The sequence below is a fragment of the Camelus dromedarius genome, chromosome 6 (assembly GCF_036321535.1).
Source record: "Camelus dromedarius isolate mCamDro1 chromosome 6, mCamDro1.pat, whole genome shotgun sequence".
Taxonomy (NCBI): Eukaryota; Metazoa; Chordata; class Mammalia; order Artiodactyla; family Camelidae; genus Camelus; species Camelus dromedarius.
This window is the reverse complement of record NC_087441.1, coordinates 89,153,546-89,167,185: the sequence shown is the minus strand read 5'-3', so window position 1 is coordinate 89,167,185 and position 13,640 is coordinate 89,153,546.

The window sequence follows — 13,640 nt, the reverse complement described above, 5'->3', positions numbered from 1 at the left end:
TGGAAAGAAAGTTTGCGCTGAAAAAACGAGTTGCAGCGTGTGCCTACCCATAAATATATAAGTAGTGTAATTCCCCTAAGACAGAAACTCCATGTCCCCAACAAGCTAGGTGAAGGATGGCTTCCACATACATTCGGATCCCAGAGTGGAGTATGTGGAGAGACACTCCTTCATCTAGCATACAGGGCATGAATATGTCTAGAAACACTTACTCTGGTATCTCTGCAAGTTTCATACAGCCAGTTTCAAGCAAAATGTATTTTGTGCTGGAAAACACAGTTGGAGCCAGTTCCTTCCCATAGATATGTAGGTAGATTACTTCCCCTAGAACAGAAACTGTGATCCCAGCAATCTAGGTGAAGGATGGCTTCCACACACGTTCTGATCCCAGAATGTAGTATGAGGAGAGGCGTTCATTCATCTAGCATACAGGGCATGGGTACATCTAGAAACACTCAGCATGTTCCCTAGAGCTGGGTTCAGGGGAAATGCAGTTTGCACTGGAAAACTGAGTTGTAGCGGGTGCCTCCACATAGGTATGTAAGTAGCACAGTTCCCCTAATACAGAATCTCTGTGTTACCAACAAGCTAGGTGAAGGACAGCTTCCAAATACATAGGGATCTAAGAATGGAATATGTGGGGAGGCATTCATTCAACTAGCATGCATCACATGGGTATATCTAGAAACACTTACTCTCATTTCTCAGTATCTTTCATAGAGCCGTTTTCAAGGGAAAGGCGGTTTGCGATGGAAAACTGAGTGGAGGGAGTGCCTCTCCATAGGTATGTAAGTAGTGGAGTTCCCCTAAGATAGAAACTCTGTATTGCAAACAAGCTAGGTGAAGGATGGCTTCCACACACGTTCAGATCCCAGAATGGAGCATGTGGAAAGGCATTCATTTATGTAGCATTCAAAGTATGAATATATCTAGAAACACTCTGATTTACCAGCATGATTCCTGAACCCGATTTTAAAGGAAAGGCATTTTGCACTGGAAAACTGATGTGGAGCCAGTGCCTCCCCATAGGTATGAATATAGCTGAGTTCTCCTAACACAGAAATTCTGTGTTCCCAACAAGCTCAGTGAAGGAGGTCTTCCACATCCATACAGATCCCAGAATGGAGCACGGCAAGATCAATTCATTCATCTAGCATACAGGTCATGGGGACATGTAGGAACACTTACTCTGACAGTTCATCATGTTTTCTAAAACAGGTTTCAAGCGAAAGGCTGTTTGCATTGGAAAACCTGGTTGGATCAAGTGCATGCCCATAGGTATATAAGTAGCCTATTTCCCATAACACAGAAAGTATGTGTTCACAACAAGCAAGGTGAAGGACAGCTTCCACACACATTCGGATCCCAAAATGGAGCATGTGGAGAAGCGTTCATTCATCTAGTATACAGGGCATGGGTACATCTACAAATAATGATTTCTCAGCATGTTTCCAAGAGCCGGTTTCAAAGGAAAGGAAGTTTGCCCTGGATAAGAGAGTTGGAGTAATTATCTCCCCATTGATATGTAAGGAGAGTAGATCCCCTAACACAGGAACTTAGATTTCTCAGTAATTTAGATGAAGAACAGCTGCCACACACATTCAGATCCAAGAATGGAGCATGTACAGAGGCATTCATTCATCTATCATACATTTAATTGTTATATCTAGAAACTCATACTCTGAATACTCAAGATGCTTCTTAGAGCCGATGTCAAAGGAAAGGCCGTTTGCCCTGGAAAACTGAGTTCGAACGAGTTCCTGCCCACAGATATGTAAGTGGCGTTGTTACCCTAACACAGAAACTCTGTTTTCCCAACAAGTTAGGTGAAGGATTGTTTCCAAACATATTGCAATCTAAGAATAGAGGATGTGGGGAGGCATTCATTCAAATAGCATACATGGCATGGTTATATATAGAAACACTTACTCTGATTTCTATGCATCTGTCCTAGAGCCGGTTCGAAGGGAAAGACACTTTGTGCTGGAAAACTAAGTTGAAGCAACTGCCTCCCTATAGGTATGTAAGTAGCGTAGTACCCCTAACACAGAAACTCTGTGTTACCAACAAGTTAGGTGAAGGATGGCTTCCACACACATTCAGATCGCAGAAGAGGGCATGTGGAGAGACCTTCATTCATCTAGGATACAGGGCATGGGTACAAGTAGGAACAATTACCTTGAAATCTCAGCATGTTTCCTTGTGCTGGGTTAAGAGAAAGTCAGTTTGCGCTGGGAAAAAGAGTTGGGTGGTGCCTACACAATTGTATGTAAGTAGCGTAGTTCCCCTAACCCAGAATCTATGTTTTCCCAACAAGCTAGGTGAAGGATGGCTTCTTCAAATACTCGGATACCATAATGGAGCATGTGGAGAGGTGTTCATTCATCCAGTGTATAGGGAATGTGTACATCTAGAAACACTTACTATGACTTCTCAGCATGTTCCCTAGTGTCGGTTTTAAGGGAAAAGCATTTTGTGCTGGAACACCAAGTTGGAGTGAGTGAATACCAATAGGTATGCAAGTATTGTAGATCCTCTAGCCCAGAAACTCTGTGTTACCAACAATCTAGGTGGAGGACAGCACCCACACACATTCAGATCCCACAATGGAGCATGTGGAGATGTGTTCTTACATCTAGCATACAGGACATGGGCACATCCAGAAACCCTTACTCTGATTTCTCAGCATGTTTCCTGGAGCCAGTTTCAAGGGAAAGGCAATTTTCATTGGAAAACCAAGCTGGAGTGAGTGCATGCCCATGGGTGTGTAAGTAGCATAGATGCCCTAGCCCAGTAACTCTGTGTTCCCAACAAGCTAGGTGAAAGATGGCGTCCACACACTTTCGGATCCCAGAATGGAGCATGTGGAGAGGCGTTCATTAATCTAACCTACAGGAAATGGTTATCTCTAAAACATATACTCTGATTTCTCAGCATGTTTCCTAGAGCCGTTTTCAAATTTAAGGAAATTTGCGCAGGAATACAGAGTTGGAGTGAGTGCCTCCCCATATATATGGAAGCAGTTCAGTCCCCTAACACAGAAACTCTCTGTTCCCTACAAGACAGGTGAAGAACGGCTTCTACACACAATCGGATTGCAGGAAGAAACATGCAGAGAGGCATTCACTCATTAAGCATACATTTCTTGGGTATATCTAGAAACATATACACTGATTTTTCTGCATGTTTCCTAGTGCCTTTCTTAAAGGACAGGCAGTTTGCCCTGGAAAACTGAGTTTGAGCAAGTGCTTCCCCATAGATATTTAGGTGGCATTTTTCCCGTAACACAGAAAATCTTTGTCCTCAAAAAGCTAGGTGATCTATGGCTTCCAAACACATTCGGGTCCCATTACGGAGCATGTGGAAATGCGTTCTTACATCTAGCATACAGGTCATGAGTATTTCTAGAAACAATTACTCTGATTTCTCTACATGTTTCCTAGGCCAGATTTCCAAGAAAGGAATTTTATGCTGGAAAACAGACTTGGTGTCAGTGCCTCATCATTGAAAGGAATGTAGCTTAGTTCTCCTAACACAGAAACTCTGAGTGCCCAACAAGCTAGGTGAAGGAGGTCTTCCACATTCATACGCATCCCAGAATGGAGCATGGGGAGAGCCATTGGATCATCTAGCATAAACAGCATGGGTACATGTAGAATCACTTACAATGAATTTTCAGTATGTTTTCTAGAACAGGTTACAGGGGAAAGGCACTTTGGCTGTAAAACTGAGGTTGGTCAATGCATGCCTATAGATATATAAGTAGCATAGTTTTCATAACCGGAATCTCCATGTTGCCAACAAGCTAAGAGAAGGATGGCTTCCACAAACATTCTGATCCTAAAATGAAGCATGTGGAGAGGCATTGTTTCATCTAGCTTACAGATGCATATAGATGCAGCAAAACCTCTCTACTTGTTCCATTCTCAGATCTGAATGTGTGTGGAAGCCTTTCTTCAAATACTTGTTAGGAACACAGTTTCTCCTTCAGTGATATAACATTACTCCCATATCTATTGGGAGGCACTCCCTCCAACTCGGTTTTCTAGTGCAAAATGCCTTTCCTTGCAAACTGGCTCTTGGTAACATGTGGAGAAATCAAAGTAAGTGTTGTGAGATGTACCCAGCCCCTGATGCTAGATGCAGCAATGCCTCTATCCTTGTTCCATTCTCAGATCTGAATGTGTGAGGAAGCCATCCTTGACCATCCTTGTTGGGAACACAGAGTTTCTGTTTGCGGGGAAGTACACTACTTCCATGTGTATTGGGAGATACATGCTCTAACTGCTTTTACAGCAGAAACTGCCTTTTCTTGCAAGCCAGCTCTATGAAACATGCTGAGAGATCGCAGTCAGTGTTTCTGGATGTCCCCCAGCCCTTAATGCTAGATGCAGCAATGCCACTCTCTTTGTTCCATTCTCAGATATGAATGTGTGTTGCAAGTGTCCTTCAGCTAGCTTGTTGGGAACACAGACTTACTGTTTGAGAGGAAACATGCTAATTACATAACTATTGGGAGGCATTTGCTCCAACTCGGCTTTCCATTGCAAACTTTCTTTTGTTGCCAACATGTTCTAGGAAAAATGTTGAGAGATCACAGTCATTCTTACTTGGTGTCCCCCAGCCCTTAATGCTAGATGCAACAACGCCTCTGTCCTTGTTCCATTCTCAAATCTGAATGTGTATGGAAGCAGCCCTTCACCTACCTTGTTGGGAACATAGACATTCTGCTTCAGGTGAGCTATGCTACTTACATATCTATGGGGAGGCCCTCGCTCCAACTCATGTTTCCAGTAGAAACTTCCTTTCCTTACAAACCAGCTGTAGGGTACATGCTGGTAGATCACATACAGTGTTTCTAGATGTTCCCCAACCCTTGATTATAGATGCAGCAAAGACTCTCTCCTTGTTCCATTCTCACATCTGAATGTGTGTGGAAGCCGTCCATCACCTATCTTGTTGGGAACATAGATATTTTGCTTAAGGTGAACTACACTATTTACATATATATGGGGAGGCATTCGCTCCAACTCGGTTTTCCAGTGAAAACTGTCTTTCCTTGTAAACTGGCACTAGGAAACGTGCTGAGAAATGACAGTCATTCTTCCTACATGTCCCACAGCCCTTGATGCTTGATGCAGCAATGCCTCTCTCCTTGTTCCATTCTCAGATCTGAATGTGTATGGAAGCCGTCCTTCACTTACCTTGTTGGGAACACAGAGTTTCTGCTTAAGGGGAACTATGCAACTTACATATCTCTTGATAGGCACTCGCTCATACTCGGCTTTCCCATGCAAGTGGCCTTTCCTTGTAAAGCGGATCTAGGAAAAATGCTAGAAGATCACAGTCAGTGTTTCTAGATGTTCCCAATCCCTTGATGCTAGATGCAGCAACATCTCTCTCCTTGTTGCATTCTCAGATCTGAATGTGTGTGGAAGTCATCTTTCACATACTTGTTGGAAACAGAGAGTTTCTGCTTGAGAGGAACTACACTACTTACATGGCTATGGGGAGGCACTCTATCCAACACAGTTTTCCAGCAAACTACCTTTCCTTGCAAACCGGCTCTAGGAAACTTGCTGATATATCTGAGTCAATGTTTCTAGATGTCCCCCAATCCTTGGTCTAGATGCAGCAACGCTTCTCTCCTTGTTCCATTCTCAGATCTGAATGTGTTGGAAGCCTTCCTTCACCTTCCTTGTTGGGAATGCAGATTTTCGGTTTGCAGGAAACTATGTGACTTACGTAACTATTCAAAGGGACTCACTCCTACCTGGTTTTCCAGCGCAAAATACTTTCCTTGCAATCCAGATCCAGGATACATGCTGAGAGTCAAAGTCAGTATTTCTTGCTGTCCTCCAGCCCTTGATGTTAAATGCAGAAACACATCTCTTCTTGTTCATTCTCGGGTTTGAGTGTGTGAGGAAGCCTTCCTTCAGCTACCTTGTAGGGAACAAAAGTTTCTGCTTGAGGGAAAATATGTGACTTAAATATCTATGGGGAAGCCATCACTGGAAATCGATTTTCAGTCCAAACTACCTTTCCTTGCAAACTGGCTCTAAGAAACATGCTGATATATCAGAGTCAATGTTTCTAGATGTCCCACAGCCCTCGATGCTAGATGCAGCAACGCCTGTTTTCTTGTTCCATTCTCAGATCTTAATGTGTGTGGAAGCCGGCCTTCACATACTTTGTGGGAACACAGAGTTTCTGCTTTAGGGGAACTACGTGACTTACATACCTATGTGGAAGCCCTCACTGCAACTCGATTTTTCACTGAAAACTGCCTTTCCTTGTAAACCAGCTCTAGGAAACATGATAGATCACAGATAATGTTTCTAGATGTCCCTAAGCCCTTGATGCTAGATGCAGCAACACCTCTCTCTGTTCCATTCTCTGACCTGAATGTGTTTTGAAGCTGTCCTTCAGCTATCTAGTTGGGAACACAGAGTTTCTACTTGAGGGGAACTACATGACATACATATCTAGAGGGAGACCTTCGCTCAAACTCGCATTTCCAACGGATACTGCCTTTCCTTCCAAACCGGCTCTAGGATACATGCTGAGAGATCACATTCAGTGTTTCTACATGTCCCTCAGCCCTTGATGCTAGATGCTGCAACGCCTCCCTCCTTGTTCCATTCTCAGATCTGAATGTGTGCGGAAGCTGTCCTTCACCTACCTTTTTTGGAACACAGAGTTTCTGCAAGAGGGGAAGTACTCCACTTAAATTTTTGTTGTGAGGTTCTGGCTGCAACTTTGTTTTCTTGTGCAAACTGCCTTTCTTGGAAACAGGCTCTAGGAAACATGCAGAAAGATCACAATCAGTGTTTCTAGATGTCTTTCTGCCCTTGATGCTAGATGCAGCATTGCCTCTCTCCTTGTTCCATTCTCAGATCTGAATGTGTGTGGAAGCCGTCCTTCCCTTAACTTTTGTGAACACTGAGTTTCTGTTTGAGGGGAACTATGCTACTTACATACGTATGTGGAGGCACTTGCTCAAACTCGCTGTTCTAGTGTATACTGCCTTTAATTGGCAACCGGCATTAGGAAACAAATTGAGAAATCACAATCAGTGATTCTGGATATCCACTCGTCCTTGATGTTAGATGGAGCAAAGCCTCTCTCCTTGTTCAATTCTGAGATATGAATGTGTGTGGAAGCCGTCCTTCACCTACCTTGTTGGGAATATCAACTTTCTTTTTGAGGTGAACTACGCTACTTTAATATCTATGGGGAGGCACTCGCTCCAACTCAGTTTTCCATTGCAAACTGCCTTTTCTTGAAAACCAGGTTTAAGTAACATGCTGAGGAATCACAGTCAGTGTTTCTAGATGTCTCCCAGTCCTTGATTCTAGATGCAGCAATGCCTCTCTCCTTGTTCCATTTTCAGCTCTGAATGTGATTGGAGTCCTTCCTTCACCTACCTTGTTGGGAACAGCTAGATTCTGCCTGAGGGGTACTATTCTACTTACAAATCTATTGGAAGACACTCGCTCCAACTCTGCTTTCCATTGCAAACTGCCTTTCCTTGCAAACAGGCTCTAGGAAAATTGCTGAGCATTCACAGTCATTGTTTCTTGGTGTCACCAAGCACTTAATGCTATATGCAGCAATGCCTCTCTCCTTGTTCTATTTTCAGATCAGAATGTGTGTGGAAGTCGTTCTTCCCCTACCTTGTTGGGAACACAGAGTTTCTGATTGAGGTAATCTGCGTTACTTACGTATCAAAAGGGAGGCAATCTCTCCAACACCGTTTTCAAGCAAACTGACTTTCCTTGCAAGCTGGCTCTAGGAAACATGCTGAGATATCACAGTCAGTGTTTCTAGATGTCCCCAATCCCTTGATGCTAGATGCAGCAATGCCTCTCTCCTTGTTCCATTCTCAGATCACAGTGTGTGTGGAAGCCATCCTTCACCTACCTTCTTTGGAACACAGAGTTTCTGCATGAGGGGAAGTATGCTAACTACATATCTATGGGGAGTCACTCACTCCAGCTCGTTTTTCCAATGCAAACTGCCTTTCTTTGAAAACCGTCTCTAGAAAACATGCAGAGAAATTACAGTCAGTGTTTCTAGATGTCCCCTAGCCCTTGAAGCAAGATACAGCAAAGCCTCCCTCCTTTTTCCATTGTTAGAGATAAATATATGTGAAAGCCATCGATCAACTACCTTGTTGGGATCACTTAGTGTTTGCTTGAGTGGAGCAATGCTACTTACATATCAGTGGTGAAGCACTCTCTCCAAGTTAGATTTCAAGTGCAAACTGCCTTTCCTTGCTAACTGGCTCAAGGAAACATGTAGAGATATCACAATCAGAGTTCCAGATGTCCCCTAGCACTTGATGCTAGATGCAGTAACACCTCCCTCCTTGTTCCATTCTCAGATCTCAATGTGTGTGGAAGCCGTCCTTCACCTACCTTGTTGGGAACAAAGATTTTCTGCTTTAGGGGCACTAGAATTCTTGCATATATATGGGAAGACACTCACTCCAACTTTGTTGTCATTGCAAACTGCCTTTCTTTACAAACCAGCTCAAGGAAATATGCAGAGATCACAGCCACTGTTTCTAGCTATCTGCCAGCCCTTGATGCTTGACGCAGCAACAGCTCTTTTCTTTTATCATTCTCAGATCGGAATGTGTGTGGAAGCTGGCCTTTCCATACTTTGTTGGGAACACAGAGGTTCTGTTTGAGGGGAACTACGTGACTTACATATCTATGGGGAAGCCCTTGCTGCAACTCGATTTTTCACTGCAAACTGCCTTTCCTTGCAAACCGGCTCTAGGAAACATGGTGATATATCAGACAGTGTTTCTAGATGTCCCTAAGACCTTGATGCTAGATGCAGCAGCACCACTCTCCTTATTAGATTCTCAGAATTTGTGTGGAAGACGTCCTTCCCTTACCTTGTTTCGAACACTGAGCTTCTGCTTGAGGGGATCTATGCTACTTACATATGTATGGGCAGGCACTTGCTCAAACTCGTTGTTCTGGCATATACTTCCTTTCCTTGGGAACCGGCATTAGGAAACATATTTAGAAATCACAGTCAGTGATTCTGAATATCTGCTCGCACTTGATGCTAGATGGAGCAACGCCTCTTTCAATGTTCCATTCTCAGATCTGTGTGTGTGGAAGTCGTCCTTCACCTTCCTTGTAGGGGACATTGTGTTTTGGCTTGCGTGGAACTATTCTACTTACATATCTACTCAAATGGATTCATGTCTACTCTTTTTTCCAGCACAAAATGCCTTTCCTTGCAATCCAGCTCAAGGATACATGCTGAGAAATCACAGTCATTATTTCTAGATATCCCCCATCCCTGATGTTAGATGTAACAAGGTCTCTCTCCTTGTTCCATTATCAGATCTGATTGTGTGTGGAAACCGTCCTTCACCTACCTTGTTTGGAACACAGAGTTTCTACCTGAGGGGAAGTATGCTACTTACATGTTTATAGGGAGGTTCTAGCTCCAACTTAGTTTTCTTGCACAAACTGCCTTTTCTTGGAAACAGGCTCAAGGAAACATGCAGATAGATCACAGTCAGTGTTTCTAGATGACCTCCAGCACTTGGTGCTAAATGCAACAAAGCCTCTCTCACTGTTCCATTCTAAGATTTGAGTGTGTGAGGAAGCCATCCTTCATCTAACTTGTTGGGAACACAGAGTTTCTGTTTGAGTGGAAGAACATGGTTTACATATCTATGGGGAGGCCCTCGCTCCAACTTAGTTTTTTAGCACAAACTGCCTATCCTTCCAAACCAGCGCTAGTAAACATGATGAGAAATCACAGTGAGTGTTTCCAGATGTCCCACAGCCCTTGATGCTGGATGGAGCAACATCTCGCTCCTTGTTTAATTCTCAGATCAGAATGTGTGTTGAAGCAGTCCTTCACCTACCTTCTTGGGAAAACAGAGTTTCTGCTTGAGGGGAACTACGCTACTTACATATCCATGGGGGGCCCTCACTCCAACTCGGTTTTCCAGTGCAAACTGCCTTTGCTTACAATCCAGCTCTAGGAAACATGCTGAGAAATCACAGTATGTGTGTCCAGATATTCCCCAAGCATTGATACTACATGCAGCAATGCCTCTCTTCTTGTTCCATTCTCAGATCTGAATATGTGTGGAAATCGTCCTTATCCTACCTTGTTGGGAACACATAGTTTCTGCTTGAGGGGAACAAAGCAACTTACATTTCTACAGGAAGAAGCTCCTCCTACTCGTTTTCCCAGCACGAACTGCCTTTCCTTGCAAAGTGACTCTAAGAAACATCTGAGAAATCACAGTCAGTGTTTATAGATGATGCCCAGCCCTTGATGCTAGGTGCAGCAATGCCTCTGTTCTTGTCCCATTCTCAGATCTGAATGTGTGTGGAAGCCATCCTTCACCTACCTTGTTTGGAAAACCGAGTTTTTGATGAGGGGGTACTATGCAACTTACATATCTATGGGGAGGCACTCCAGCTCGGCTTTCCAGTGCACACTGACTTTACTTGGAAACCGGCTGAAGGAAACATTTTATTAAATCAGTGTCATTGTTTCTACTTGTAGCCAGGTCCTTTAGGCTGGATGAATATGCCATTCTCCACATGCTCATATCTGAGATCTCAATGTGTGTGGAAGCTGTCCTTCAGGTTGTTTATTGTTAACACAGTGTTCCTGGGTTAACTGAACTATGCTACATAAATATCTGTGAGTAGGCACTTGCTGGTACTCAGTTTTCCAGCACAAACTGCCTTTCCCTGCAAACCAACTCTAGGAAACATGTTGAGGGATCAGAGTAAGTATTACTAGATGTACACATGCCCTTTATGATAGAAGAAAGAAAGACTCTCCACATGCTCCATTTTGGCATCTGAATATGTGTGGAAGCCGTCCTTCAACTACTTTATTGGGAACATAGGTGTTCTGAGTTAGGGGAATTATGCTACTTACCTATCTATTGGGAGGCACTCGCTCCAACTAGGTTTTCTAATGCAAATGGCCTATCCCATGAAACAGCTGTAGGAAATATGCTGAGAAATCAGAAAAGTGTTTCTAGTATACCCATGCCTTTTATGCTAGATGAAAGAACGGCATTCCACATGCTCCATTCTGGGATCCAAATGAGTGTGGAAGCCTTCCTTCATATAGCTTGTTGGGAACAGAGTTGTTCTGTGTTCTGGGAACTGCACAACTTAAATATCTATGGGGAGGCATTTACTTCAACTCATATATCCAGAGCAAACAGCTATTCCCTTTAAAAAGGCTCTAGGAAACATGCTGAGAAATCCCAGTAAGTTTTTCTAGATGTAACCATGCTCTTTATGCTAGATGAAATAGTGCCTCTCCACATGCTCCATTTGCGATCTGAATGTGTGTGGAAGCTGCTCTCAAAAGATTGTTGGTCACACAGGTGTTCTGTGTTAAAGGAACTATGCTACTTACTTATTTATGGGGAGGGACTTGCTCCAACTAGTTTTTCCTGCACAAGCTTCCTTTCCCTTGAAAACAGCCCTAGGAAACATGCTGAGAAATCAGAGTACGTGTTTCTAGATATACCCATGCTTTTTATGCTAGATGAGAGACTGGCTATCCCCATGCTCCATTCTGGAATCCTAATGTGTGTGGAAGTCGTCCTTCATCCAGCTTTTTGGGAATACCAGGTTTTTATGTTAGGGGAAGTATTCTACTTAATTATCTAAGGGGAGGCACTAGCTCCAATACTGTTTTCAATTGCAAACTGCCTTTCTGTTGAAACTAACTCTAGGAAACATGATGAAATATCAGAGAATTTGTTTCTAGATATAACCAAGTGCTTTATAGTAGATGAAATAATGCCTCTCCACATTCTCCATTCTGCGATCTGAATCTGCGTGGATGACCTGCTAAATTAGTTTGTTTGGAACACATGTGTTTTGTTTTATGGGAACTACGCTACTTACCTATCTATGAGGAGGCACTTGCTCCAAGACGGTTTTCCAGGCAAACTGCCTTTCCCGTGGAACCAACTGTAGGAAAGATGCTGAGAAATAAGTGTAAGTATTTCTAGATGTAACCATGCCCTTTATGCTAGATGAAAGAAAGCCTCTCCATTTGCTCCATACTGGGATCCGAATGTGTGTGGAAGCCACCCTTCAACTAGCTTGTTGGAAACACAGGTGTTCTGTGTTAGGGGAACTAAGCTACTTACATATCTATTGGGAGACACTCGCTCCAACTCGGTTTTGAATTGCAAACTGCCTTTCCCTTGAGACCGGCTGTGAGAAACATGCTGAGAAATCAGAGTAAGTGTTTGTAGATATACCCATGTCTTTTATGCTAGATGAAAGAATGCTTCTCCACATCTCCATTCTGGGATATGAATATGTGTGGAAGCCTTCCTTCAAATATTTTGTTGGGAACACAGTGTTTTGAAGTTTGCCGAACTACGCTACTTACATATGTATGGCGTGGCAATCACTCCAACTCGGTTTTGAAGTGCAAACTGCCTTTCCTTTAAAACTGGTTCTAGGAAACAGGCTGAGAATTCAGAGTGTATATAGCTGTACAGATGTCCTTTGTGCTAGATGAAAGAATGCCAGTCCACAAGTTCCTTAATTGGTTCGGAATATGTGTGCAAGCTGTCTTTCACATAGCTTGTTCAGAACACATAGTTTCTGTGTTAAAGTAACTACATTACATTAATACATATGGGGATGCAGGAGCTCCAACTATGTTTTCCAGCACAAACTGCTGTTCCATTGAACCCGGCTCTAGGAAACTTGCTGAGAAATCTGAGTGTTTGTGTTAGATGTACCCAAGCCCTTTGTGCAAGATGAATGAACACTTCTCCACAAGTTCTATTCTGGGATCCTAATGTGGGTGTAAGGCCTCCTTCACCTAGCTTGTTATGAACACATAGTTCCTGTGTTGTGGGAACTACTCTACTTACAAACCTATATGGAGGCACTTGCTCCAACTCTGTTTTCCAGGCAAACTGCCTTTCCCTCGAAACCTGCTCTAGGAAACATGCTGAGAAATCAAAGTGTTTCTAGATGTATACATTCCCTTTCTGCTAGATGAATTAATGCCTCACCACATGTTCCATTCTGGAATACGAATGCCTGTGGAAGCTGTCCGTCAACTATCTGGTTGGGAACACAGAGATTCTGAGTTAGGGGAACTACACAAGTTACATACGTATGGGGAGGCAATAGTTCCAACTCGGTTTTCCAGGAAAAACTGCCTTTCCCTTGAAACCGGCTCCAGGAAACATGCTGAGAATTCAGAGTGTTTCTAAATGTACATATGCCTTTCAGCTAGATGAATGAACGCTTCTCCACACGTTCCATTCTGGGAACCGAATGTTGGGAAGACTTCCTTAATCTAGCTTGGTGGAAAACCATAGTTACTGTATTAAGGGAACAATGTTACTTAGAGACCAATTGGGAGGCAATCACTCCTACATATTTTTCTAGGTCAAAATTCCTTTCCCTTGAAACCGGCTCAAGGAAACATGCTGGGAAATCAGAGTACTGGTTCTTAAATCTAATCATGCCCTTTATGCTACATGAATGAACGCCTCTCCACATGTTCCTATCTGGGATCCGAGTGTGTGTGGAAGCAGTCCTTCACTTAGCTTGTTGGGAACACATATTTCCTGTGTTAGTGGAGCT